The sequence below is a fragment of the Balaenoptera physalus genome (genome assembly GCF_965194825.1).
Source record: "Balaenoptera physalus genome assembly, chromosome: 9".
In the NCBI taxonomy this organism is placed as follows: Eukaryota; Metazoa; Chordata; class Mammalia; order Artiodactyla; family Balaenopteridae; genus Balaenoptera; species Balaenoptera physalus.
In genome coordinates, this window is record NC_138888.1 from 56346751 (window position 1) to 56374480 (window position 27730).

Sequence of the window (27730 nt, forward strand, 5' to 3'; positions counted from 1 at the left end):
AGAGGGGTGCAGATACCATTTTGAGTTATTGTTTTCATTTTCTTCATTTAAATACATAGAAATGGAATTGCTAGATCATATGCTAGTTATATTTTTAACTTTTGGGGGAACATTCATACTTTTTTCCGTAGTGGCCACACCAATTTACATTCCCACCAACAGTGCACAAGGGTTCCCTTTTCTCCACGTCCTTAACAACACTTATTATATCTTGTCTTTTTGATAATAGCCATTCTAACAGGTGTGAGATGATATCTCACTGTGGTTTTGATTTGCATTTCCTTGAATATAAGTGGTGATGCATACCTGTTGGCCATCTGTATGTCTTCTTTGGAAAAGTGTTCTGATCTTCTGCCCATTTTTTAATCAAATTGTTTGATGAATTTTTTGCTATTGAGTTTGCTATTTGCTATTTTTATGTTTGCTATTGAATATTTAATATGTTTGTCATTGAGTATTGTTATTTGATGAATTTTTGCTATGAGTTGTTATTTAGCATTCTTTATTATTTAGTTATATTAACTATTTATATTTCATGTACATAAAAGGTAAATATTTTAATAGTCTCCAATTGAATCTTTTAGCAATATGAACACATATACATACACACAAACATAAATACACACATGCACTGCTATATATAGCAAAGTTTTGTCTTAAAGTTTATTTGGTCACGTGTAAATACAGTTATACTGTCATCTTTTGATTAGTATTTGCCTAGCACATATTTTTCACATATCCACTGTGAAGTTTATGCCCTTATATTTTTGCTGTTTTCATTTTTTAAAAACGTAGCTACATATTTTTCTTTTACTGTTATATAATCTTCATCTTTTAACTGACAGTACAGTTTATTCATATTTTAGTAATTAATGAGACACATATTCATTTCTGAAATCACATTTTGAACTTGATTTTCATCTATTTTCTATGAATATTATTGCCATTTCTTATTCTGTTATACTTTATGCATGCCTTTCTAAGCTAATCTTACACAGTTACGTAATCTTACACAGTTATGTAATCTTATGCAGTTATTTATCTTTTACAGAATAATTTAGGATGGCTATATATTATAGATAAAATTAACCATTTTGCAACTAAGCCAGCGTAGCAGCTTTTCTTTTAGGGTTAGAAAAAAATCATCATTGTTTATCAAGACGTCAGATTAAAAAGTTAGACAAAAGTTTGAGTTTTTGATGGAATTTAATTATTTTTATGCCCTATATTCTCACACAAATTGGAGGGAAACTTGCACAAAGTTTACAGAAATTACCTATGACAAGATCATTCTTAACCTTATGCTAATTTAGTAGAATTGAAATAATTGTTTCTCTTTTGGTTTAAATTTTTCATTTTGCTGTGTTTTGTTCTGATGCATGCCTATGGGCCATATTTGAATTCAGGAAAGCTAAGTGTTCATATAGTGTTTATCTGCTTTTTTACACTGTGATCCATGTTCTATCTCTGATCCTCTTATGGTTCTTTCTCCAAGCATATATTCATTAAAGGTTATGTGTAAGGCATGAATCCTTTATCTTGGTATCCTGCTGTTTTCTCTTTATACTCAGTTCTCAAGTACCAATTATCGCACCTAAAATCCAATCAAGTTATACTAACCTGATGACTTTCACATATTTGTGTTTAATGAGCTCTCACAAGCACTCTCATTCTGTGTTACCTACAGACATGCTTCTAAGCAATATGCTATCAAAGCCTAAACATCAAATCAACTGATTTCACTCCCAGATTCATATTCTAAATTTATGATATTCTCTAAATTGTTTCAGCATTTTTTCTATTCTTTTAGACTATATAATTTTTAGTAATTTTTGCTTTTCTTTGTCTTTCTATGCCTCCTCTAAAACTCAATTGACTTTCTGAAAGTTTCTATATACTATTTCTTTATCTCCATAAACAGTACCAGAGCTTCTTCATTTTCACATGAATTATTTCAACATCATCTAACTGCCTTTTTTGTTTTGTTAAATAAGCAAAGATTGTTTTAAAATTCTTCAGTAATTTGAATTACAGATTTTACCACTTTTACCTACTTCTCCTGTATTTTTCTTTCTTTTTTGTCATGTTAGTCTTTTTGTCAAAAATATACTTTATTGCTTTTTACCAATATTCAAATTTAACTATCATTATTTTATAGTAACATACATGTAGTACTATATGTGTAGTACTATTATAAATTTAACAGTTTAAATACTCATTTTACAACATATAAACATACGCTAAAAATACCTTGTGTTTAAAATATTGAATTATTCCACGTACAATAAAACTGCCTCTATTCTATGGTGTATCTTATTTTCGTAGAAATCATTTTCCCTTATCTGTCTTCACTAAAACTTATACATGTCTCTTTTCTTGCACTCATCATTTTTTATAATGGCCAACTGTTTATGTGTCTGCATTGCACAAGACAGTTATTGCCTCAAGGGCAGAGACCATGCCTTATTCATCTTTATTTCCCTAGCATCTAATACAGTGTTCAGTAGATAGTGTTTGTTGGGTAATTGCTTGTGAATTGAATTGAAATCAGTTTACAAGTGTTTCTCAAAATTAAAAAGCCAATAACACAGGACTCTCAAGTGATTCTAGTAATTGGAACTGAATATGTTAAATATTTTTCCTTAGATTATCATTTATTGTAACATAAATATTGACTTCTGCAATATTCTAACAGGTGTTTTGATAGTAAATGTTATTGCAATTTTAATTCATAACAATCAGACATATTTTACACGAGTTTTGCAAAGCCAAAACCAAAGGAGCCATTAAAATGACTACTTATTAACACAGTAGATTAAGTATTGGGCATAATGTTGCATTAAGTTTCTAATTGTTTTTGATAAAAGGAATATGAGTTCTGTTTACTCTGAGATTTTCTTAGGAAATACTATGCCTAATATATTATCTTATTAATGTCTACAACTCAAAGAGAGAGTTTAAGACGGGATAAGCACTCAACTCAAGTAATCAGGGTTGATTAATAAGAACATGTTTATGCCTGATAATTTAGTAGATTTTAACAAATTCATATAATTAATAAAGATAGTAATTTTAAAAATTGTTTCTAAAGGCTGATAAAAGACTACATTATTGATGAAAGGCATTCTGCAACTCAAATAAGTTTTAATAAAATATAAACTTTTCTAAATGAAATAAAATACAAACGGGTTTGGTCAAATATTAAGTGTACCTGATTAAGGGTATTAGTTCAAAATGTTGAATACATTTCTGAAATTTCTCTCTTACGTATCCTTTAATAAAGTCTTAAGGTATAACAGAAAATTAGCAGAATAGTTTGCTTTCCTCAACGTCCCTGTGATGGCAGGGAAAAGCCATTTCATTCGTATTATTTCTAAAAAATGATGAGGAGAAACTATTTAAAATATAGTCCAATTGATTAAAAATTATACTCCACTGACAGTAGCTGCCTCCAAGCATGTTTCTGTCTTACTGCTTCCATTTGTACCTGTCTTTGAATCTATTATTCACAATTTCCCTCTTCAACTTCAGGATATGCATCTAAGAACAGATGTAGAAATAGAGTAATTGAGACAGAGATACACTAGTGTTAGGAATGTCAAATTGTACAATCGTAGGGAAGAGAGTGAATACAATTTGTATTGGTCCATGAAATGATCCCCCTGAAGTTGAAACATGAAATCTGCATACTCAGACACTATGAACCTCACTGGGTAACACCCTGGCTCTTTCTAGCTGAGTTCAGATGAATGAGGACTTTATTATTTGGGCATGGGACTTCTGTGTTTAGAGTAAAGCATACAAAGTAGATGAGTCAAAGATAGTTTCTGTGTTTATTGGTCATATTTATCTTTTCTCTTTTAAAATATGTAATACATGTTTTAACATCAAAGAATATTTTCCATTAGCAATGTAGCTAGTATGTTTGCCCGAGTTTTATTTTCAGTGGATCTATTTATTTGTATATTACATGCTGTTTCCCAGACAATTTCTACTACCCTTAATCTTACATTTACTTTGCAATATCTATGTCAATAAGTGAATTATTGTTTGCATTCCTGAGCATTTTAGGATTATACAATAAAAGTACGTCTCAGGATGCCTTTGGTGAGTATGAGGTTTGACTGATGTAGCCCAAAGAGGCAGAGAAGGCAATTACTCCTCCTCCCAAGCTCCAAGATGAGTTTTGTGACCAAGGAAGTATTCTGCACAAGGGATCATATCTTTTCTGTTACCATCACTTGAGATATCTACCCCAGGTGGTGATGATGTGCTTTGGTGGTGGAAGATGAGAAGAACAGGGTATTTCTTTAGACTTCCTGAATATCACATGTGACCACAGGTCGAAAGGGAAGAAACCAGTTTCTAACAGTGAGGTCAAAGCAGAACTAGCCATTGCCGGGGAGTAGGGAGTCCGAACATATGAGGAGAGAGAATACATGCTGATAATCTGGGTGGTAAAGTTCAACTGCTACATTTCAGGGCATTGTAGGGATAATAATCATATGTACACCAAACTGTGAGGAAGGAAAACTTCTGATGTTTGTTGTATGAGAATATTATAACTTTTCTACAATTACAAGATTTGTAACTAATACAGACTATACACACATATATGATATAGTGGAGAAGAAAACCAGTGTACCATAAATGTTTAATCAAAAATAAATTATTATTTGAAAATAATATTATCTTCAAATTTATGCATTAGATCAATTACAATCCCCAAGGAACTTCACAATTATTGTTCTTCAAATTGTGTTTTGTACTATGGGAGAAGTATCCATTCACAATTTTGTTGTTTACCATGACAGAAAAGTGCTCATTTTATGCTTTCTGAAAATGCAAACTAAATTATGCGAAAGGAGATATAAAATTGTGTCATCTACATGTAAATTGGTTTTGGAGCCTGAGGGAGGGATGAGTTTTGTATATATTATGTTAAGATTCTATCACAGTATCTATTAGATTAGATTTTATTAAGTACAATAAAAACTTTTTTTTTGTTGTTGCAGAAACTATATTGAACTGAAGTAGATAATTAATTACTGAAACTCTTTAGTTCCTTCACAATAGAGTTATAAAAATAATAAAAGTATAATGTCTTTTGGACATTAAAATGTACACCCTTCTCACCTAATGAAGATTTTAACCCTCTAACTACTGCATAAATGAAGGTTTTAAAATTCAATTATACCTTAAAATACTTTCAAACCTGAAACTAATAATGACACAAGATTGTTTTTACTGCTCTTTTGTCTAATTAGAGCATTGCCATTGATGGTTTCTTGAAAAGGTCTCAATTTTAGAAGTCTTTAAAACCCTAACTGTAAAAACTTCTGCAAATAGGAGTAACTCAAAACTTCCTTGAAATTAAAAGGAAAATATATTTGCTTGAGGGTATAATTTAGAGGCTGCAGCGGGAGGTGGAGGCGGTAAGAAGCCGGAGGCAGTGGGGTGACAGGAAAGTGGAGACCCTCAAAAATCTATAGTAGGAGCCGTATGGTTGACAGGGTCTTGGTACTCCGGATGGGTGTCAAGCCTGAACCTCTGATGTGGGAGAACCGAGTTCAGGACATTGGACAACCAGAGACAATCACGGCTCCACGCAGTATCAATCGGCGATAGCTCTCCCAGAGAGCTCCATATGAATGCTAAGACCCAGCTCCACTCAACAACCAGCAAGCTACAGTGCTGGACACCCTATGCCAAACAACTAGCAAGACAGAAACACAACCCCACCCATTAGTAGAGAGGCTGCCTAAAATCATAATAAGTTCACAGAAACCCTAAAACACACCACCGGATGCAGTCCTGCCTACCAGAAGGACAAGATCCAGCCTCATCCCCCAGAACACAGGCACTAGTCCCCTCCACCAGAAAGCCTACACAACCCACCGAACCAACCTTATCCACTGGGAGCAGACACCAAAACAATGGGAGCTACGAACCGGCAGCCTGCGAAAAGGAGACCCCAAACACAGTAAGTTAAACAAAATGAGAAGACAGAGAAACACACAGCAGTTGAAGGAGCAAGGTAAAAACCCACCAGACCAAACAAATGAAGAGGAAATAGGCAGTCTACCTGAAAAAGAATTCAGAGTAATGATAGTAAAGAGGATCTAAAATCTTGGAAATAGAATGAAGAAAATACAAGAAATGTTTAACAAGGACCTAGAAGAACTAAAGAGCAAACAAACAATGATGAACAACACAATAAATGAAATTAAAAATTCTCTAGAAGGAATCAATAGCAGAATAACTGAGGCATAAGAATGGATAAGTGACCTGGAAGATAAAATAGTGGAAATAACTACCACAGAGCAGAATAAAGAAACAATAATGAAAAGAATGGAGAACAGTCTCAGAGACCTCTGGGACAACATTAAACACACTAACATTCAAATTTTAGGGGTCCCAGAAGAAGAGAAAAAGAAAGGGACTGAGAAAATATTTGAAGAGATTATAGTTGAAAACTTCCCTAACATGGGAAAGGAAATAGTCAAGCAAGTCCAGGAAACACAGAGTCCCATACAGGATAAATCCAAGGAGAAGCACGCCAAGACACATATTAATCAAACTATCAAAAATTAAATACAAAGAAAACATATTAAAAGCAGCAAGGGAAAAGCAAAAAATAAAATACAAGGGAATTCCTTAAGGGAATCCCCCATAAGGTTAAGAGCTGATCTTTCAGCAGAAACTCTGCAAGCCAGAAGGGAGTAGCAGGACATATTTAAAGTGATGAAAGGGAAAAACCTACAACCAAGCTTACTCTACCCAGCAAGGATCTCATTCAGATTCGACAGAGAAATTAAAACCTTTACACACAAGAAAAGCTAAGAGAATTCAGCACCACCAAGCCAGCTTTACAACAAATGCTAAAGGAACTTCTCTAGGCAGGAAACACAAGAGAAGGAAGAGACCTACAATAACAAACCCAAAGCAATTAAGAAAATGGTCATAGGAACATACATATTGATAATTATCTTAAATGTAAATGGATTAAATGCTCCAAACAAAAGACATAGACTGGCTGAATGGATACAAAAACAAGACCTGTATATATGCTGTCTACAAGAAACCCACTTCAGACCTAGGGACACATACAGACTGAAAGTCGAAGGAAAAAGATATTCCATGCAAATGGAAATCAAAAGAAAGCTGGAGTAGCAATTCTTATATCAGACAAAATAGACTTTAATACAAAGACTATTACAAGAGACAAAGAAGGACACTGCATACTGATCAAGGGATCAATCCATGAAAAAGATATAACAATTGTAAATATTTATGCACCCAACATGGGAGCACCTCAATACGTAAGGCAAATGCTAACAGCCATAAAAGGGGAAATCGACAGTAACACAATAATAGGAGGGGATTTTAACACCCCACTTTCACCAATGGACAGATCATCCAAAATGAAAATAAATAAGGAAACACAAGCTTTGAATGACACATTAAACAACACGGACTTAATTGATATTTATAGGATGTCCATCGAAAACAACAGAATACACTTTCTTCTCAAGTGCTCATGGAACATTCTCCAGGATAGATCATATCTTGGGTCACAAATCAAGCCTTGGTAAATTTAAAAAAATAGAAATTGTATCAAGTATCTTTTCTGACCAGAATGCTATAAGACTAGATATCAATTATAGGAAAAAAATCTGTAAAAAATACAAACACATGGAGGCTAAACAATACACTACTAAATAACCAAGAGATCACTGAAGAACTCAAAGGGGAAATCAAAAAATACCTAGAAAAAAATGACAATGAAAAACACGATGACCCCAAACCTATTGGATGCAGCAAAAGCAGGTCTAAGAGGGAAGTTTATAGCAATACAGTCCTACCTCAAGAAACAAGAAAAATCTCAAACAGCCTAACCTTACACCTAAAGCAATTAGAGAAAGAAGAAAAAAAAAAACCCCAAAGTTAGCCGAATCATAAATTTCAGATCAGAAATAAATGAAAAATAAATGAAGGAAACGATGGCAAAGATCAGTAAAATTAAAGCTGGTTCTTTGAGAAGATAAAATTGATAAAACATTAGCCAGAATCATCAAGAAAAAATAGAGGAGACTCAAATCAATAGACTTAGAAATTAAAAAGAAGTAACAACTGACATTGCAGAAATACAAAGGATCTTGAGAGGTTACTGCAAACAACTATATGCCAATATAATGGACAACCTGGAAGAAATGGACAAATTCTTAGAAAAGCACAACCTTCCGAGACTGAAGCAGGAAGAAATAGAAAATATAAACAGACCAATCACAAGCACTGAAATAGAAACTGTGATTAAAAATCTTCCAACAAACAAAAGCCCAGCACCAGGTGGCTTCACAGGTGAATTCTATCAAACATTTAGAGAAGAGCTAACACCTAGCCTTCTCAAACTCTTCCAAAATATAGCAGAGGGAAGAACACTCCAAAACTCATTCTATGAGGCCACCATCAGCCGGATACCAAAACCAGACAAAGATGTCACAAACAAAACTAGAGGCCAATATCACTGATGAACATAGATGCAAAAATCCTCAACAAAACACTAGCAAACAGAATCCAACAGAACATTAAAAGGATCATACACCATGATCAAGTGGGGTTTATCCCAGTATTGTAAGGATTCTTTAATACATGAAAATCAATCGATGTGATACACCATATTAACAAATTGAAGGAGAAAAACCATCTGATCCTCTCAATAGATTCAGAAAAAGCTTTTGACAAAATTCAACACGCATTTATGGTAAAAACTCTCCAGAAAGTAGACATAGAGGGAACTTATCTCAACATAGTAAAGGTAATATATGACAAACCCACAGCCAACATCTTTCTTAAAGTTGAAAAACTGAAGCCATTTCTACTAAGATCAGGAACAAGACAAGGTTGCCCACTTTCACCACTTTTATTCAACATACTTTGGGAAGTTTTAGCCAAGGCAATTCAAGAAGAAAAAGACATAAAAGGAATCCAAATTGGAAAAGAAGAACTAAAACTGTCACTGTTTGCAGATGACATGATACTATACATAGAGAATCCTAAAGATGCCACCAGAAAACTACTAGAGCTAATCAATGAATTCGGTAAAGTAGCAGGATACAAAATTAATGCACAGAAATCTCTTGCATTCCTGTACACTAATGATGAAAAATCTGAAAGCGAAATTAAGGAAACACTCCCATTTACCATTGCAACAAAAAGAGTAAAATACCTAGGAATAAACCTACCTAAGGAGACAAAAGACCTGTATGCAGAAAACTATAAGACACTGATGAAAGAAATTAAAGATGTTACAAACAGATGAAGAGATATACCATGTTCTTGGAGTAGAAGAATCAACATTGTGAAAATGACTCAACTACCCAAAGCAATCTACAGATTCAGTGCAATCCCTGTCAAACTACCAATGGCATTTTCCACAGAACTAGAACAAAAACTTGCACCATTTGTATGGAAACACAAAAGACCCCAAATAGCCAAAGCAATCTTGAGGAAGAATAACGGAGCTGGAGGAATCAGGCTCCTGGACTTCAGACTATACTACAAAGCTACAGTAATCAAGACAGTATGGTACTGACACAAAAACAGTAATATAGATCAATGGAACAGTATAGAAAATCCAGAGACAAACCCACACACATATGGTCACCTTATCTTTGATAAAGAGGCAGGAATATACAGTGGAGAAAAGACAGCCTCTTCAATAAGTGGTGCTGGGAAAACTGGACAGCTATATGTAAAAGAATGAAATTAGAACACTCCTTGACGCTGTATACAAAAATAAACTCAAAATGGATTAAAGACCTAAATGTAAGGCCAGACACTATAAAACTCTTAGAGGAAAACATAGGCAGAACAGTCTATGAGATAAATCACAGCAAGATCCTTTTTGACCCACCTCCTAGAGAAAGGGAAATAAAAACAAAAATAAACAAATGGGACCTAATGAGACTTAAAAGCTTTTGCACAGCAAAGGAAACCATAAGGAAGATGAAAAGACAACCCTTAGAATGGGAGAAAATATTTGCAAATGAAGCAGCTGACAGAGGATTAATCTCCAAGATTTACAAGCACCTCATGCAGCTCAGTATCAAAAAAACAAACAACCCAATCCAAAAATGGGCAGAAGACTTAAATAGACATTTCTCCAAAGAAGATATACAGATTGCCAACAAACACATGGAAGGATGCTCAACATCACTAATCATTAGAGAAATGCAAATCAAAACTACAATGAGGTATCACCTCACACCGGTCAGAATGGCCATCATCAAAAGTCTACAAACAGTAAATGCTGGAGAGGGTGTGGAGAAAAGGGAGCCCTCTTGCACTGTTGGTGGGAATATGAATTGATACAGCCACTATGGAGAACATATGGAGGTTCCTTAAAAAACAAAAATAGAACTACCATACGACCCAGCAATCCCACTACTGGGCATATACCCTGAGAAAACCATAATTCAAAAAGAGTCATGTACCACAATGTTCATTGCAGCTCTATTTATAATAGCCAGGACATGGAACCAACCTAAGTGTCCATCGACAGATGAATGGATAAGAAGATGTGGCACATATATACAATGGAATATTACTCAGCCATAAAAAGAAATGAAACTGAGTTATTTGTAGTGAGGTGGATGGACCTAGAGAGTGTCATACAGAGTGAAGTAAGTCAGAAAGAGAAAAACAAATACCGTATGCTAACACATATATATGGAATCTAAAAAAAAAAAAAAAGTGGTTTTGAAGTACCTATGAGCAAGACAGGAATAAAGATGCAGACTTAGAGAATGGACTTGAGGACACAGGGAGGGGGAAGGGTAAGCTGGGACGAAGTGAGAGAGTAGCATTGACATATATACACTACCAAATGTAAAATAGATAGCTAATGGGAAGCAGCTGCATAGCACAGGGAGATCAGCTCTGTGCTTTGTGACCACCTAGAGTGGTGGGATAGGGAGGGTGGGAGTGAGATGCAAGAGGGAGGGGATATGAGGATATATGTATACGTATAGCTGATTCACTTTTTTATATAGCAGAAACTAACACTGCATTGTAAAGCAATTATACTCTAATAAAGATGTTAAAAAAAAAAAGTCACCAAGGTGATATTCTATTAAAGCAAATAAAATAAATACATAATGCAAAAAAAAAGTATATTTTAGCTAAAGTACTTTAAATATACTATTGTTGAACTGTGACGATAATACATTCTCCAAATATTTGTCATCGGGCCAAGTCTGAGGGTAGAAATATTTATATTTTAGAATTAAATTGATAACATGAATATAGTTTCTAAAATCCATTTATCTTATTTTTAACCCTTTGTTAAGAGTGATAAAGGCATCATACGGTGGTTATGCACACACCCGATTAGAACCTCTGCTATACATATTTTATTTGTGAGTGGATAGGTAAATTGTTAATTAAAAATTTAAATGTATAACTATAAAAACTTTGAGATTATTTAGTTCAGCATTTTCCTATTTATAAATTAGGAGACTAAGGCTAAAATCTGGTAAAAAAAAGTACATAGTATTATGCAGCAAGTTAGTGACAAGGCTGGGGTTACAACTTTGAACTTACAACAACACAGTAAACCATACGTTGCTTCTGAAATAGCTAGCTGTCCACCTAAATTTCTGCTCGCCTTCTACAGTACAGAGATGCTATGGAGAACCAACTACTTAGTCAATCTAACCATCCAGATGTGGCCATTTGACTAGTTCTAGGAGTGCACTTAAAGTGAAAATAATCTGTGTTATTTCCTGGTCAAAGCTTTTAAAAACTCGATATGCTTTTAAGACTCGCCTTGCACCAGCTGGATGCACACAATGATCCTCTAATGGATGACAAACTCCCAACTCAAAAGACTGGGTCTCTCAATCACCATTTGGAGGAAAACTGCCTTGTAACTTATAGCTTCAACCTTGTTATCCAGAGTGAGAAATAAGCTTTTATTGTTAAGCCACTGAAATCTCGAGACATTTGCTAATGCAGCTTGCTAACCTAATACAATACTTTTTCACATGTGAAATAAGATGTTTAAATAGAATTAACTCTACTAGCTTTAATTTCTTTAATTTTTAACTTATTCATATATTGTTCTTATAAAAAAGGAATAGAATTTGGATGAATTCTTAACAACTCATAAATAAACAACTCTTTATTTTTTCCTTAGTTATCTTTGTATCATGCCTTAAATTTTATAAAGTGATAAAAGCATACAAATTTATTCTTTAATATGTATTAGAAAAAATATTGTTTCAATAGAATTTCTATTTTGTTAATGAGTATTTTTGTCTTTTAAAGTTATTTTTTTTTACTGATATACAGTTTTTTACTGATATAAAGTTATTTTTATAACGGTATACATATACATATGTATTTGTATACCATTTGGGGCTTGTTGTTTATTATATAAGTACTCTATGGGAGATAGTGCAAACATATCAATACATTCTAAGTTTTGTTTTTTTTTTACCATAAACAACGCTAAATGAAGGACTTTCAAAATGAGGGACAGTCTGTATTCTATTCTGATAGTGGTATTCTAAAGACAAGAATCATCCCCCTAAAAGACATAATCAACCTGCTTACCAGGTGGTGCAGTTACTAGTATGTTTATAGGGAGATTATTCCTGCTTTCCTGCCCTCTTCCTCCACCTTAGTTCCAGGAAATTCTAGGAAATGTATGAAGAAATGGATCACAGGCCAGCTATTTTAACTTCTCGCACCCTTTTCTGGGACTTCAGTCAATACTATCTTGCTACATGTTAGTCAGGTATCTTTTTTATAATTTCCTTGCTGCATATTCTACAAAATCTCATATAAAAGAGAAATCCAACAAATACTCCAATTGACCAAGATTTGAACTTTTCAAAGGGGAATACATATTCCATCTACAAATTTTGTTACTTGTGATCATGTCTCTTCACATATTCCTTGATATTCTTTTTTTCTGTTTGATCTCTGATTTTCATTTATCATTCAGAGTTATTTGGAAGTTTTTATATGTGTTAATGATGACATTCAAGTTTATATAATTTTAATACCAAGTTCACTTATTGGTTTCCATGGATTTTATATCAATTGGAGTCTTTTCTTAGTTTTCCAAAATAGTTTCTCACTTTGGGACTCATCATTTACATAAATTTTGTTTTTATTTAATTTTATCAGTAAACCTGCACAGGCTTTTCTATACTTTGTTATGCTGTCAGAGGTATTGAGGTAATAAATGACACACAGTATCATTCTCTTTATCACCCCATCAGAAAAAAAAAGTGTTTTCCTTGTGCCATACATTCCTGATGCCCTTTGTTCTTAATAAGGGTTATTATTTAGTAAATTCTAGATTTTATTTGGTTTGTGAATGTAACCATATCCAGATATCATAGTACAAGATTTTACAGACACTTCTAGGTGTCAGATGTACCACAGTTAGAGAACAATAAAAAAGACCACATTGTTCAGTTACATACTACCCAGTGGTAGTTGACACAACTTGTTTATTTGTCTTGATTCTCTAGCACACTCAGCCACTGGCTTTTGTTTATTTTATTTTTTTTTAATTAAAAAAATTTTTTTTACATTTTATTTTTTTATACAGCAGGTTCTTATTAGTCATCTATTTTATACATATTAATGTATACATGTCAATCCCAATCTCCCAATTCATCGCCCCCCACCCCCACTTTCCCCCTTGGCATCCATATGTTTGTTCTCTACATCTGTGTCTCTATTACTGCCCTGAAAATCGGTTCATCTGTACCATTTTTCTAGGTTCCACATATATGCGTTAATATATGATACTTGTTTTTCTCTTTCTGACTTACTTCACTGTCTATGACAGTCTCTAGATCCATCCATGTCTCTACAAATGACCCAATTTCATTCCTTTTTATGGCTAATATTCCACTGTATATATGTACCGCATCTTCTTTATCCATTCTTCTGTAGATGGGCATTTAGGTTGCTCCCATGACCTGGCTATCGTACATAGTGCTGCAGTGAACATTGGGGTGCATGTGTCTTTTTGAATTATGGTTTTCTCTGGGTATATGCCCAATAGTGGGATTGCTGGGTCATATGGTAATTCTATTTTTAGTTTTTTAAGGAACCTCCATACTGTTCTCCATAGTGGCTGTATCAATTTACATTCCCACCCGCAATGCAAGAGGGTTCCCTTTTCTACACGCCCTCTCCAGCATTTATTGTTTGTAGATTTTCTGATGATGCCTATTCTAACTGGTGTGAGGTGATACCTCATTGTAGTTTTGATTTGCATTTCTCTAATAATTAGTGATGTTGAGCAGCTTTTCATGTGCTTCTTGGCCATCTGTAAGTCTTCTTTGGAGAAATGTCTATTTAGGTCTTCTGCCCATTTTTGGATTGGTTTGTTTGTTTTTTTAATATTGAGCTGCATGAGCTGTTTATGTATTTTGGAGATTAATCCTTTGTCAGTTGATTCATTTGCAAATATTGTCTCCCATTCTGAGGGTTGTCTTTTCGTCTTGTTTGTAGTTTCCTTTGCTTTGCAAAAGCTTTTAAGTTTCATTTGGTCCCATTTGTTTATTTTTGTCTTTACTTCCATTACTCTAAGAGGTGGATCAAAAAAGATCTTGCTGTGATTTTTGTCAAAGAGTGTTCTTCCTATGTTTTCCTCTAAGAGTTTTATAGTGTCCGGTCTTACATTTAGGTCTCTAATCCATTTTGAGTTTAGTTTTGTGTATGGTGTTAAGGAGTGTTCTAATTTCATTCTTTTACATGTAGCTGTCCAGTTTTCCCAGCACCACTTATTGAAAAGGCTGTCTTTTCTGCATTGTATATCCTTGCCTCCTTTGTCATAGGTTAGTTGACCATAGGTGCGTGGGTTTATCTCTGGGCTTTCTATCCTGTTCCAGTACCATATTGTCTTGATTACTGTAGCTTTGTAGTATAGTCTGAAGTCAGGGAGTCTGATTCCTCCAGCTCCATTTTTTCCCCTCAAGACTGCTTTGGCTATTCGGGGTCTTTTGTGTCTCCATACAGATTTTAAGATTTTTTGTTCTAGTTTTGTAAAACATGCCATTGGTAGTTTGATAGGGATTGCATTGAATCTGTAGATTGCTTTGGGTAGTGTAGTCATTTTCACAATATTGAGTCTTCTAATCCAAGAACATGGTATATCTCTCCATCTATTTGTGTCATCTTTGATTTCTTTCATCAGTGTCTTATAGTTTTCTGAGTACAGGTCTTTTGCCCCCTTAGGTAGGTTTATTCCTAGGTATTTTATTCTTTTTGTTGCAATGATGAATGGGATTGTTTCCTTAATTTCTCTTTCTGATCTTTCATTGTTAGTGTATAGGAATTCAAGAGATTTCTGTGCATTAATTTTGTATCCTGCAAATTTACCCAATTCATTGATTAGCTCCAGTAGTTTTCTGGTGACATCTTCAGGATTCTCTATGTATCGTATCATGTCATCTGCAGACAGTGGCAGTTTTAGTTCTTCTTTTCCAATTTGTATTCCTTTTGTTTCTTTTTCTTCTCTGATTGCCATGGCTAGGACTTCCAAATCTATGTTGAATAATAGTGGCAAGAGTGGACATCCTTGTCTTGTTCCTGATCTTAGAGGAAATGCTTTCTGTTTTTCACCATTGAGAATGATATTTGCTGTGGGTATGTCATATATGGCCTTTATGATGTTGAGGTAGGTTCCCTCTATGCCCACTTAGACACTGGCTTTTAATAACAGATTACATAGTGATTAGATATCCAGTTGTCTCCTTGGGAAGGATAAAAACCTATAAAAGCAACCTTTTTGGGAATGGTGTTACCTTACAGTCATTATTCAATGGACAATTTAATTGGATCTCTGCTGTATCTCCAGCTGTACCACTCTCCTGGAATTGAGTTTCATCAAATATCCTTATTTGGGTTAACAATAATGATGATTATTTCAGTCCTGTTGATGAGCCTACAGAAATGTTATTTCCACCTAGTTCAATACAGTAAATTCAGATCCTAATATTTCCAAAGAGATTTGGTGTGGTAGGGACAGTGCTGATCAATCCAACACATATTTGCCACTGAGCATTGCTGATGTTCATGTTCTTTAGGAAAATGTTTTACTTTCAAAACTATCATGTGCCCCCTGATGGCCAATTGGGCATATTCAACCTAAAATACAGCTCTTTTTAGGTAAATCATACATTTCCCATAAATATCCTTTGCTTGCACCTGGGGTGGAGTTGTCTGTAATTCCATGCCACCAAGTCACACTTAAATTCATGTAACTTGATGCTCTCTGTTTTCAATTTATTCTTTTCTTAAATGAAACCCATCCAATCCACATTTGACACATTTTTCCTTAAAAGGTTGGTAGAGTTCACCAGTGGAATGGATGCCAGTGTCTTCTCTCATTTTTCCTTGATTAGCTAGACTAGAGGTTAATTGATTATTTATGTTTTGGTTCCATTGACTTTGTTTTCTTGTTTTTAATTTTATTTATGTCTGCTCTCATTATTACTGTTTTTTCTACTTTCTTTCGACTTAAATTGCTCTGCTATTTCTAGTTTCTTAAAGTGAAACTTAGGTTATTAATTTTGAATTATTCTTCTTTTATATGTATTTGATATTATAGATTACCCTCTGTAAACTGCTTCTACTATCTTCCAGACATTTTGATAAGTTTTATTTTAGTTTTCATGTAGTTCAAAATATTTAAAAATTTCTCTTGCAACTTCTTTGACTCATGTTTTGTTATTTAGAATTGTGTTGTCTCCAAATATTTGGGTATTTTCTAGCTATCTTTCTGGTATTAATTTCTAATTTAATTGCATTGTGGTCTGCAAACATATTTTATATGATTCCTATTCTTGTAATTTGTAAAGGTTTATCTTACAGCCCACAATGTGGTTTACCTTGATGAATGTTCCATGTGAGCTTCAAAAGAATGTGCATTCTGCTTTCATTGGAAGTATTTTATATATACACTATATAAAATACATATACATATATATGTATATATGTACATATATGTTAGATGAAGTCAGCTGATATGTTTTTATGTCATTTTGGTGAATTGACTGCTGTGTCATTATGTAGAGCCCCTCTCTATCCATGATAATTGTATTAGCCCTGTTGCCTTAATTAAAGGCAGAAACAGTGTGAACTCATGTTTATTTTAATATATATTCAGATCAACTGATGCAGAATATAGATATATACACATGATTTAGTCAACACACAGTTTCCTTGTGCAAGTTGTTAACATGTCTTGGAAGCAGTGACAGCCCAGTAGCAACAAGCACACCTAGTACCCAGATCTTGGTTTCAAATACCATTTTCTGTTAAAGGAATCAGAGATCCTTGGAGAAACGGTTGATTTTAGCACTATGGAAAGAATTATACAAACAATCCTGGAGCATCTTATAGTTCGAATATGTAAAGGAGCTTAACAACAGTAATACAAAAGGCATACCAAAGTTGACACTAAAGCCAACCTGAGCATATAATGATGAAAGTGGGCACAATTTGAGCAGCAAAATGAATAACAGCAGTGTTGGATTTTAACCTGAAGAGTAAAATAAATATCCATGAGTTCATAATGAGAGATATTAATGATTGGAAAAAACAAATGAGGGAGAAGAGATGAATCTTTCATGAAAAATTCCAAATAACATGTATATATGTTTACTCTTCCAGAATGCTTCTTCCTCCAGGATGGTTCCCCTCCCCTCAAATATATGCTGGACTTTATGACTTGCTTTTGAAGAATACGTAGACTCTAACAAACTTTTTCTTTTAGGAGCAGAGAGTAAATAATTTAAGCTTGGCAGTCCATAGATCTCTGTAGGAACTACTCTGCTGTTATAAAAATATGTGAAAGCAGCCATATTATGTAATACATACATGAATAGATGTGATAATGTTCTAATAAAACTTTATTTTCGAAAACAGTTAAAAGGCCTGATTTGGCCAGTGGGCCATTGTTCTACAACCATAGTACCATAGAACATGAAAAAGGAAAAAAAAAAAAAACTTTATACTGGAGAAACCTGTCAAATGCTACTTTAACCAAGTGATGAAGGTTAACACCAATGGCGATAAGGATGTAGATATTACACACCCCTAAAAGGGTGCAATGAGAAGGGCACTTCACCTTTGTGGTGTTCATCCCCAAAACACGTAACGCCAGTCTGATAATGATAAAAATCAGACAAGTCCAAATTGAGGCACGTTTTATAAAATACCTGACTCTTTTTTTTTTTTTTAAATGTGGGAGGTTCTTGGTATTTTGATTATTGTTTATTTATTTATTTATTTATTTATTTTTGGCTGTGTTGGGTCTTCGTTTCTGTGCGAGGGCTTTCTCCAGTTGCGGCAAGCGGGGGCCACTCTTCATCGTGGTGTGCGGGCCTCTCACTATCTTGGCCTCTCTTGTTGCGGAGCACAGGCTCCAGATGCACAGGCTCAGTAGTTGTGGCTCACGGGCCTAGTTGCTCCGCGGCATGTGGGATCTTCCCAGACCAGGGCTCGAACCCGTGTCCCCTGCATTGGCAGGCAGATTCTCAACCACTGCGCCACCAGGGAAGCCCTAAAATACCTGACTTTTACTTTTCAAAACTGTCAAGGTCACACATAACAAAAACCCAGAAACACACCTCTTAAAGTTCCCTGTCCCTGTAAATAGCTCTTTATATGACACCTTGAATAAATTCATATCTAATTATGAGGATTGTCATTTATAATGAGAAGTGTTTGAATCACCATGGGATCTTAAAAAGATTTTAAAAAGATAAAATAGAGTCTGTTTTCCCCCACTTGGGGTGGGGGAGACCCAAGGCCTTTTGCAATCTTATGGGCCAAACAGCCTCAGGTTTGTGTGCAGAGCTTTTTGTGATTACATTGTGCATGCTCTACATGGTCCAGAGTTGAAACTTGAAGATAGCATAATGCTATGATCTAAATGCTGTGTCCCTTAAAAATCCCTATGTTGAAACCTAACTCCCAAGATGAGGGTGTTAGAAGGTCGAGTCTTTAAGAGGTAATTAGGCAATGAGGATGGAGCTCTCATGAATGGGATTAGTGACCTTATAAAAGCTGACCTATTTTTAGTTTTCTGAGGAACCTCCACACTGTTTTCCATAGTGGCTGTACCAACTTACATTCCCACCAACAGTGTGGGAGGTTCCCTTTTCTTCACACCCTCTCCAGCATTTGTTATTTGTAGACTTTTTAATGATGGCCATTCTGACCAGTGTGAGGGAAACAGATTCATAGGCATAGAGAACAGACTTGTGGTTGCCAAGGGGGAGTGGGAGTTTGGGGTTGGTAGATGCAAACTATTACATTTAGAATGGATATACAAAAAGGTCTTAATGTCTAGCACAGGGAATATTCAATATCCTGTGATAAACCGTAATGGAAAAGAATATTTGAAAAAGAATGTATACATGTGTGTAACTGAGTCACTTTTCTGTACTGCAGAGATTGGCACAGCGCTGTAAATCAACTATACTTCAGTTAAAAAAAAAGACTGCCCTAGAAAACTCCCTTGCCCCTTCCACCATGTGAGGACACAGCAGATCATCGCTGGCTGTGAACCAGGAAGTGGGCTCTCAGCGGACACCAAATCTGCCTGCACCTCGATCTTGGACTTGCAGTGGGATTTGGACTTGATGACCTTCAAAAGTAAGTTTATGTACTACAATGCTGATATAATAATTCCTTAGAGGAAGAATCACAGGATTTAAGAACTTAGTCTCCCATAACACCACGAGAGAGTGGCTCACATACCAGCTAAATTCAAGGTCCGACCCAGTCTGTGCAATGTTTGCCAACTACATGGGCGGGAGTAACTAGGAATATCCCTTGTACTGTGAGACATAAATTATTATTTATTACTGACGGTGTCACTAACAAGAACCCCAGAGACAGGTGAGACTGTTTGGGTTTGGGCAAAACCACATTGCTCACTTAGGGATACTGCTGGCCTCCATTCACAAAGTCACCAGAAAGAGATATGAATTTGAATGGGGCTTTGAGCAGAAACAGGCGTTAAATTCTTCATAAAGGTTTGTGGCCAAGAATTCCCATTGGGATCTTATGACCTGACTTTTCAGATGATTTTAAAAGTGTCTTCGACTAAAAAGCATAGCACAAGACTTTGGCAGAAATTGAATAATGCTACTCAGCAGAGACCACTGGGATTTTAGATTCAAACGCTGCCTGATGCAGCCATTCATTATAGTCCTTTGAAAGATACTTGCTAGCTTTTTATTGAATATTTGTAGAAAATGCCCCCACCATGGAAGTACATAAAATAATCCTGAGACAGGTAATACCTAGAGTGTTTTGGGTAATATAAGGGAAACATTCAAGTACAAAAGAAACTGATCACCAGAGCTCATTGATAAAATGGAAATGTCATATTCAAGATCATGAAAGAGAGGGTCGGGGGAATTTGCCACATACATAAACAGATTGCCTCAAGTGTTATGACAGAGCCCTCTGAGGGTCTGCCTGCTCATTGCTCTGTTTCTGAACCCTGTGATCATCTTCCAGCCACGACAAAACAAGCTGCTTGATTTTCTGTTGGGAGCTCCCAGATGGAGCTTTGCCTTGCTTTCTTGAAATTGACTTTGATATATCCTACAGTTCATCAAACTCTGGTAAAAGAAAGCAAGTCAGATTTGCACAATGGGTGGAACTGTGGCCTACTTATTTAGAGATGGAGGAGGTATTATTTTGTAGCCTATGCAGAGTGGCTGAGGAGTGGTATGGTGGCCATATAAGCACTATTGACTCTCCTTTGATGCTTCTGAGGAGCCACACCAAGACTGAGTTGTGCCTGAGGCTAGAGTATCCCCAAGTGACTGTTATATGGAGTACACAGTAGCTTTTTGTGCATGTGGTCTACTCAAGATATGGTTTTGTGTGCACATGAATACTCAAAGTGTACTCTAGCCAGGGTCATACAATGTTAACAGTACATGTAGGGGATTAACCCAGGTGCCATTGTGCCAACGGTTTAGACCTATTCTCAGATTACTATATCAAACAGAACTTAAATTCTGGGTACAAATTATCAAATTAAGTAGGCTTGCTTGCTCATTAAGGGCCGCTCCCTGGTGTGGAAGTAATTTTTATATTAAGCAAACAAATATTTATGCAGTGCCTATTATATGCCTGGCATTGTACAAGAAGTTGGAGTGATAAAGCCCTTGCAGCAGAAGCACAGGAAGAAGTTCTTCCTGCGTCCTCATGGTGATCACCAAGCTCTAGCTTGATCATTAGATCTTTTCTAAGATATTGGCCACAGTTGGCAGTAAACTTGGGAGATTAATAAAATACAAGAGGACTGAATGTGTCACCCAAGTTGATACTTTATCACAACTGTCAACCTTGCCTGAAGAGAGCTGCAAGCTTGCCCAGGAGGAACTATTGGCTATTTTGATCAGTCTAAAATTTAATGTGGTTACAGAGTTGATTTACAGCTGAAGTGGGAATGTTCTCTCTTTTTCTCTGGGGATGCCTGGATATCTGATTTTTCACTTTTGGCCGAGATGAGTGCAGAGGGATTTATGATACACTGTTTAGAGTCTGAAGCCTCTGTTGATCCCCAACGTTAGCTTCTTTACTGTTGATTTGCATCTGGGCTAGTGGGTTTGAAAACCCTGTCTGTTACTTAAAGGGCCACTGAGAGCTTTTTCTGGCTGTTCTCTTCAAGTCAAGATTCCCGCCACAGGTCTAAGTAGTTCAAGCCAGAGACTCAGTGTGGTTCAGGAATGCAAAATATGGACCTATGGGGAGCTTGTGCTGTGGGATGTCTCTCGAACCTCTGATTATTGCTTGTTCTCTCTCTCTCTTTCACTTCACTGTATCCTTCACCTTTAAATGAAAAGACTTATATGAATGTACTCTGTGGAGTCTGGTGAGGGCTTTCAAATATCCAAACTTGGAAAACAATACAAATGTCCCTATAGGTTAGTGCTAGAAGCTCAAGTTATCAGGGTGAATTTATGGGAAGGATGCCACTGGGTAGTGTGGCCTCATTCTTATTTTCTAATGACATGGACACCATGGCTAAAAAGGTTAACATGTCTGTCTTGTGATAGAGATAAAACAAGTAAATTACCAATACAGTCTCTCCCTATCCTAAAGGGGATATTATATAATGATACTTGGAAATTGATGTCACTAAAAACTTGTGCATGATACCTGGGGTACAAAACGAAACCCCATTTGGTTTATGTCCATAAACCAAATGGGGTACAGAATTTTATGAATAATATCCTCTACTTACATCCCCTGTCACTGAAGATGGGTGGTAAGTAAAGAGATTTCTGTTGGGAAGTAATGTAAGTGATACTATAAGTTAACTAATATATGGTGTGTTAAAAATTACCTTACTTGATGGGGTTAAACATATGTAGCTAGTGATTCCCAGGATTAGAAAAGATTTCAGGGGGCCAGTTTGAAGCCCCCAACTGATTTGACAGCTACGGAAAATAATAGGGCAGGAAAAAAAACACATGAAATAGATCTTAGAAAATCTAAACACATAATTACATCTCCTCATCAATACATGTATAAAAGTTCAAATAGCTATTGATGTTGGAATAAAAGAATAATTCAGTGGTTGAGAGAACATCAAAAGTTCTGTGAAAGATGGATATGGTTGCAATGAATACGTTATGTAGAGCTAATTACCATTCTCTATTGGATGGCTTAAGTCCAAGCCATCATCAGGGGCTTAGTAGGTTATTTAATATGAAATATCATAGAATATCTTGTAAGATAAGATGAAATGATACCTTTTCATAACTTGTGTGAAAAGATACCTGAGAAATACGTGGTGAGGAAAACTTGATTGAGGTCAGCTGTGGGGAAGGGCCTGTGACTCACCTCTCCACTGCTGGGAGGTGCTGGAGGGAATGAACGACCTGAATGAAAACCATCCTTGTTAACATTTCAACAACCCTAACAAGATCACTTTTTAAACATGTTACCGGTATTTAATAGTGGAAAATTCCAGGAGCCCCTATCTACAAATTATATGTAGCATGATATATCTGGTCTCTCTTGATTGCTTATTAAAAACAAAAACAAGAACAAACCTGGACTTTCTGGATTTTATGTAGCAGGGCTAAACTAGATGATGAGGGGTACTCACATAAGCTATATAATTAGCGGGATCTCAAATGGAGTCAAATTAAATGGCTTCATTCATGTCAGTGTTTTCTCATACATTGCTCAAATCTCTCCTGTTAATTTGAAACAAAAAAGAGATCCAGTATAGGAGAAATATAAATTTTGGGAAATTGCGTTTGGCAGTTTCTTGATCCTCAAGGAAAATAATGTTTCATATGTTTCTGGGGCTTGCCTTATCATTTGAATCTTTCATAAACATTGGTGCTGGGTAAGATTTATGATTTATACTGAGTCTGCTTTGATAATTCAACCATTTGAGTTAACACAAAACTGATATCATAAGGCATATACCTTAACAATCTAACTCAAGGAAAAATTTAAAACTATATAAATATATACAACTCAATTGGAAGCATAAAATTGGGAGAATGAATTAGTAGCTTAAAATATACCCACCAAAATACATACAAATTCACAAAAAAGAGTCAGTTTCTTTTACATCCATGTTTTAAGAAAATTTCATGGAAGCATTAACATATCTCAAAAAATCTAAAAAATTGAAAATAAGAAACGTTCTCAGGACTTCCCTGGTGGCACAGTGGTTAAGAATTCGCCTGCCAATGCAGGGGACACGGATTCGAGCCCTGGTCGGGGAAGGTCCCACATGCCGTGGAGCAACTAAGCCCGTGCGCCACAACTACTGAGCCCGCGTGCCAGAGCTGCTGAAGCCCGTGCGCCTAGAGCCTGTGCTCCACAACAAGAGAAGCTACTGCAGTGAGAAGCCTGTGCACCGCAATGAGAAGCCCGCGCACTGCAACAAAAAGTAGCCCTTGTTCTCCACAACTAGAGAAAAGCCTGGACACAGCAACAAAGACACAATGCAGCCAAAAATAAATAAATTTATTTTTAAAAATGTTCTCAAATAAGCACAATAAAAATTATAAAATAATTTCGATTAATATAAAATTAAAACCCTGCAAATATTAGCAAACTCATTCAGTCAACCACACACACACACATATATCATGCATCATTGGCCAATAAAGTTCTAATCGTGAAATACGTTGGTTTCACATTAGAAAATATACTAATGCAAGATAGCATGTTAATGAGTTAAAAGAGAAAGTTATATGGTTAGGAAATAAAGAAACAAGACTGCTATGATCTATAGATAATAGGACTGTATACGATGGAAATTCAAAATAATCTGAATAACTATTAGCATTCTAAAAAGTGAACATTTTACCAAGTTTGAAACCACTTATCTAGCATTCAAATATCAACTTTCTTAGAATAAATTTAGGAGAATGGTGCAAAACTTGATTGACATAAATAAACCTAGTAAACATTTATCAATAAAATAATTATAAATTATATGCATAATTTATATAATTTACAGATATTTAATCTGTATAAATATAAATTAAAATTATTTCATGAGTGTAATATAGTTAAAAATTGCATTACATTTTGGAAAAAAAAAATCCAGTACCCAAACCTTGCCACAGCAATTCCACGGTTGGTTCTGTTCTAGAGGAGCCATTGTATGTATGAAAAAGTTGCAATTAAACTCATTCTGTGAAGGACTAACAGTAGAAATAAAACATGATAGAAAAGCTATTTTTCACTAGTATAATGAGCCCATAAATGATCTCTAAGATGAGATATTGTACAACAGAGAAAGTAAATATTGTAGGTGTGCACCTTCATGTATGGATAAATCCTGGAAATATAATTTTATAAAAGTAATTGCAGAACATGATGCTACATTTGATGCAAATTATTTAATGTGTAAAGACATACTAAATGGTAGTATATTTTTGTATGGATTAAAACATATATAATACCATTATAAATATCCATAAGATGGCTGTACACTAATTTCAAATAATGATTGTCTCTTGGGAGGTGAGGGAAAATTAGAAGTGATGGGTAGCAGGGTTTTAGTTATATTTGTATTATTTAATTACTTAAAGATAATAGGAGAAAGAAAGAAAGCAAGTATGTTCAAATCATTTTAGTGAAGACTATATTTTGCATGTCATATTTTGATTTTTCATTTTTTCAAGTAGTTTATAATAAAAAAAAAAATTCTTTCTGATTTTATGATTGGAAATTAAAAACATCTTAAATTTGTTTTTATGGAGAAATAGGTTGAAAAATACTGATATATTTTTTAGCCTTTGATTGGGAATTTTCTTTACTGGAATTTTATGGTATTTTTCACTCTTTTTGAAAGTTAGGCTTTATTATTTTAGCTCAGAATAACTTACAAATCCTCAACATGGAAGTGACCAAAAAATCATCATATATGTATAGTGTATATTTCTATTTTATGATGAATAGAGCCAAAGATAATGAATCCCTCATTTTTTTCGCTGAGCCCTGTGATGGAACAATGAGAGAACTGAGTAATTGAAGCCAAATATTTAAAGAAATGATTGCATTTTTTTTTCTTAAGGTCCCTTGCTATAAACATTTTCTGTCATTGAGCCATGTGGATGGGCTAGAATGAATTTAAGGGGAAAAAAAAAAACGGCCACAAATTCTTAATGTTAGCTTGTACTATATTTTTGGCAAACTTACATTTTATATATTAAATAAGTATTACCTTTTCTGAGCAGAAGCATACAGCAAAGAAAGTAGATATTGCTCAATTATCAAACAGCCCCATCAGCCCCATTAGCCAAAATTTTTTTCTTCTCATTGCTGAGATTTCTTTCAGCTCTTCAAGTTCCTGCCCTTCCTGGAACTTTGTTGTGTACTTCATCCTTTCATACTCTTTGCTATTCCAATAGAGTTTCCATTATATGCTTACTTAATTATGGTTTCTGTTCTTTGTGACTCCTTTCTGAGTTTCTCTAACCAAAAGAATCTGTCCACTGATAAATTCTGTGTGCTTACAATAGCATCTAGCACGTACTTAGTTCCCCCAAAACATTTGTTGAATGGAAGGGTTAAATAAATCTAAGTAGTATACCATTAGCATAATGAATACATTAATGAATGAGTATAGTTATCAACAATGGACATTCCTGTGCCCACCAAATAAATACTTTCTGGAAGTAAATAGCTGCTGTCATAGACAAACTTACATGAAATGAAGAATGCAAGCACTGGAGATTAAGCTGGCTACTTCAGGGAGCAATGATAATTTAAAGTGTGGGAATAAAGCTCTAATTTCAAAGTTCATCAAAATATAGAATGATATGCAAGATCTTTCTTGGTCTCCAGAAGACAGTGATTTGCTTTTTGTAGCTGAGTGCTGAAAACTAAGCTCAGAATTTAATATGTGTGACACTGAATTTTAACATTAGTTGAATGCATGGCTTTGCCATGTCTTTTATGTGTCAGTAAATATATTGATTAGAAAAAATGTGTCCAGCAGTTAGAATAAGCACATGTGGAAAAATTGAAGACAGTGAAAAAATATCTGACTGAAATGTTCAATATCTTTATTTATTTATTTGTTTTTTTCAATATCTTTAAAGCATTTTCCTCTGTGCCTCAGTTTCCTAAGAAGGATTTTCCTTTACTGTTACTGATTGCTAATCAGAATGCAAACTCAACCTAGCCAGGTGGTATAATGTGAAACTAACATAAGGAAGGGAGGGATTATACTCAAATAGAATGCAAAGATTTACTAATTTATATAAATAGAAATTCAGGGAATAGTTGTGGGGATGGATTTTAAGGTACTTGGCCAAAGAGAATGGAATGTAAATTTATCTTGAACTGAACATATATAAATCTGGACAAAATTCTGGCCCTTGATAATTATAATGAGAGGCCAGAAAGTTCATGGTACAATAGAGAGGAGGAAGATGGCCTTTCAGTAATGCCTTCTATTTACTCACTCCGTCATATGTGTTTCCACAGAGTCCTAAAGATTTACTTTCACTCATGCCAGGAAATACTAGGATTTTATAACAACAACAACAACAATCACTTGTATATGACTTTTCTGCATTTGGAGTGGTAGTTGGAAAATCTGCAAATGAAGTGATTTTCCTGATATCAGCAAGGATAAGGGAAGCTCAGAGTCACGAAACTGAATCATCAGATGTAAAGTATAGGAATGTTTATCAAAATAAACATCCAAGTGGCATAAAAGTTTAATGTAATAGTCTAATCCAGTGCTTCTCATTTGCTTAATAGGCAACTGAATTACCTGCGTATAATGTTAAAATGCAGATTCAGATTGAGTAGACTGGGGGTGTAGTCTGAGATTCTGAATTTCTATGAGCTCTCAGGTGCTGCCCATCTGCTTATCCACGGGACAAAAGGTTCTAGTATTAGGGGTCTTGCCCAAAGAGATCTCTCCCTGAAGTTAATGGATCATAAGTTTCTGAGAAACTGAATGATAATACACCAAAGCTCTGCTTGATTTATATAATAAAAACTTAAAAAAAACCCTATCTTTTAGTGAACCATATCTGCTATCCTTCTCCGTGCCTGTGTTAACATGCACGGTTTCGTATTCAGTGGCCCTGACCTCATCCAATTTCCAGAACTAATTAGCTTATAGAGAGATAGCATCTTGAATGAAAGAAAGGCAGATTCCCTGTTATAA

At 35.0% G+C, this 27730-nt stretch overlaps 1 long non-coding RNA gene across 1 annotated transcript in view; it reads left to right on the forward strand.

The window, feature by feature from the left end:
- The window catches only part of LOC309667219, a 232102-nt gene that overhangs the window by 89027 nt on the left and 115345 nt on the right, over nucleotides 1-27730 (forward strand). The window contains exon 2 of the long non-coding RNA XR_014267633.1: nucleotides 19492-19695. This is a non-coding gene — a long non-coding RNA (uncharacterized lncRNA). The remainder of the gene's footprint in view (nucleotides 1-19491; nucleotides 19696-27730) is intronic.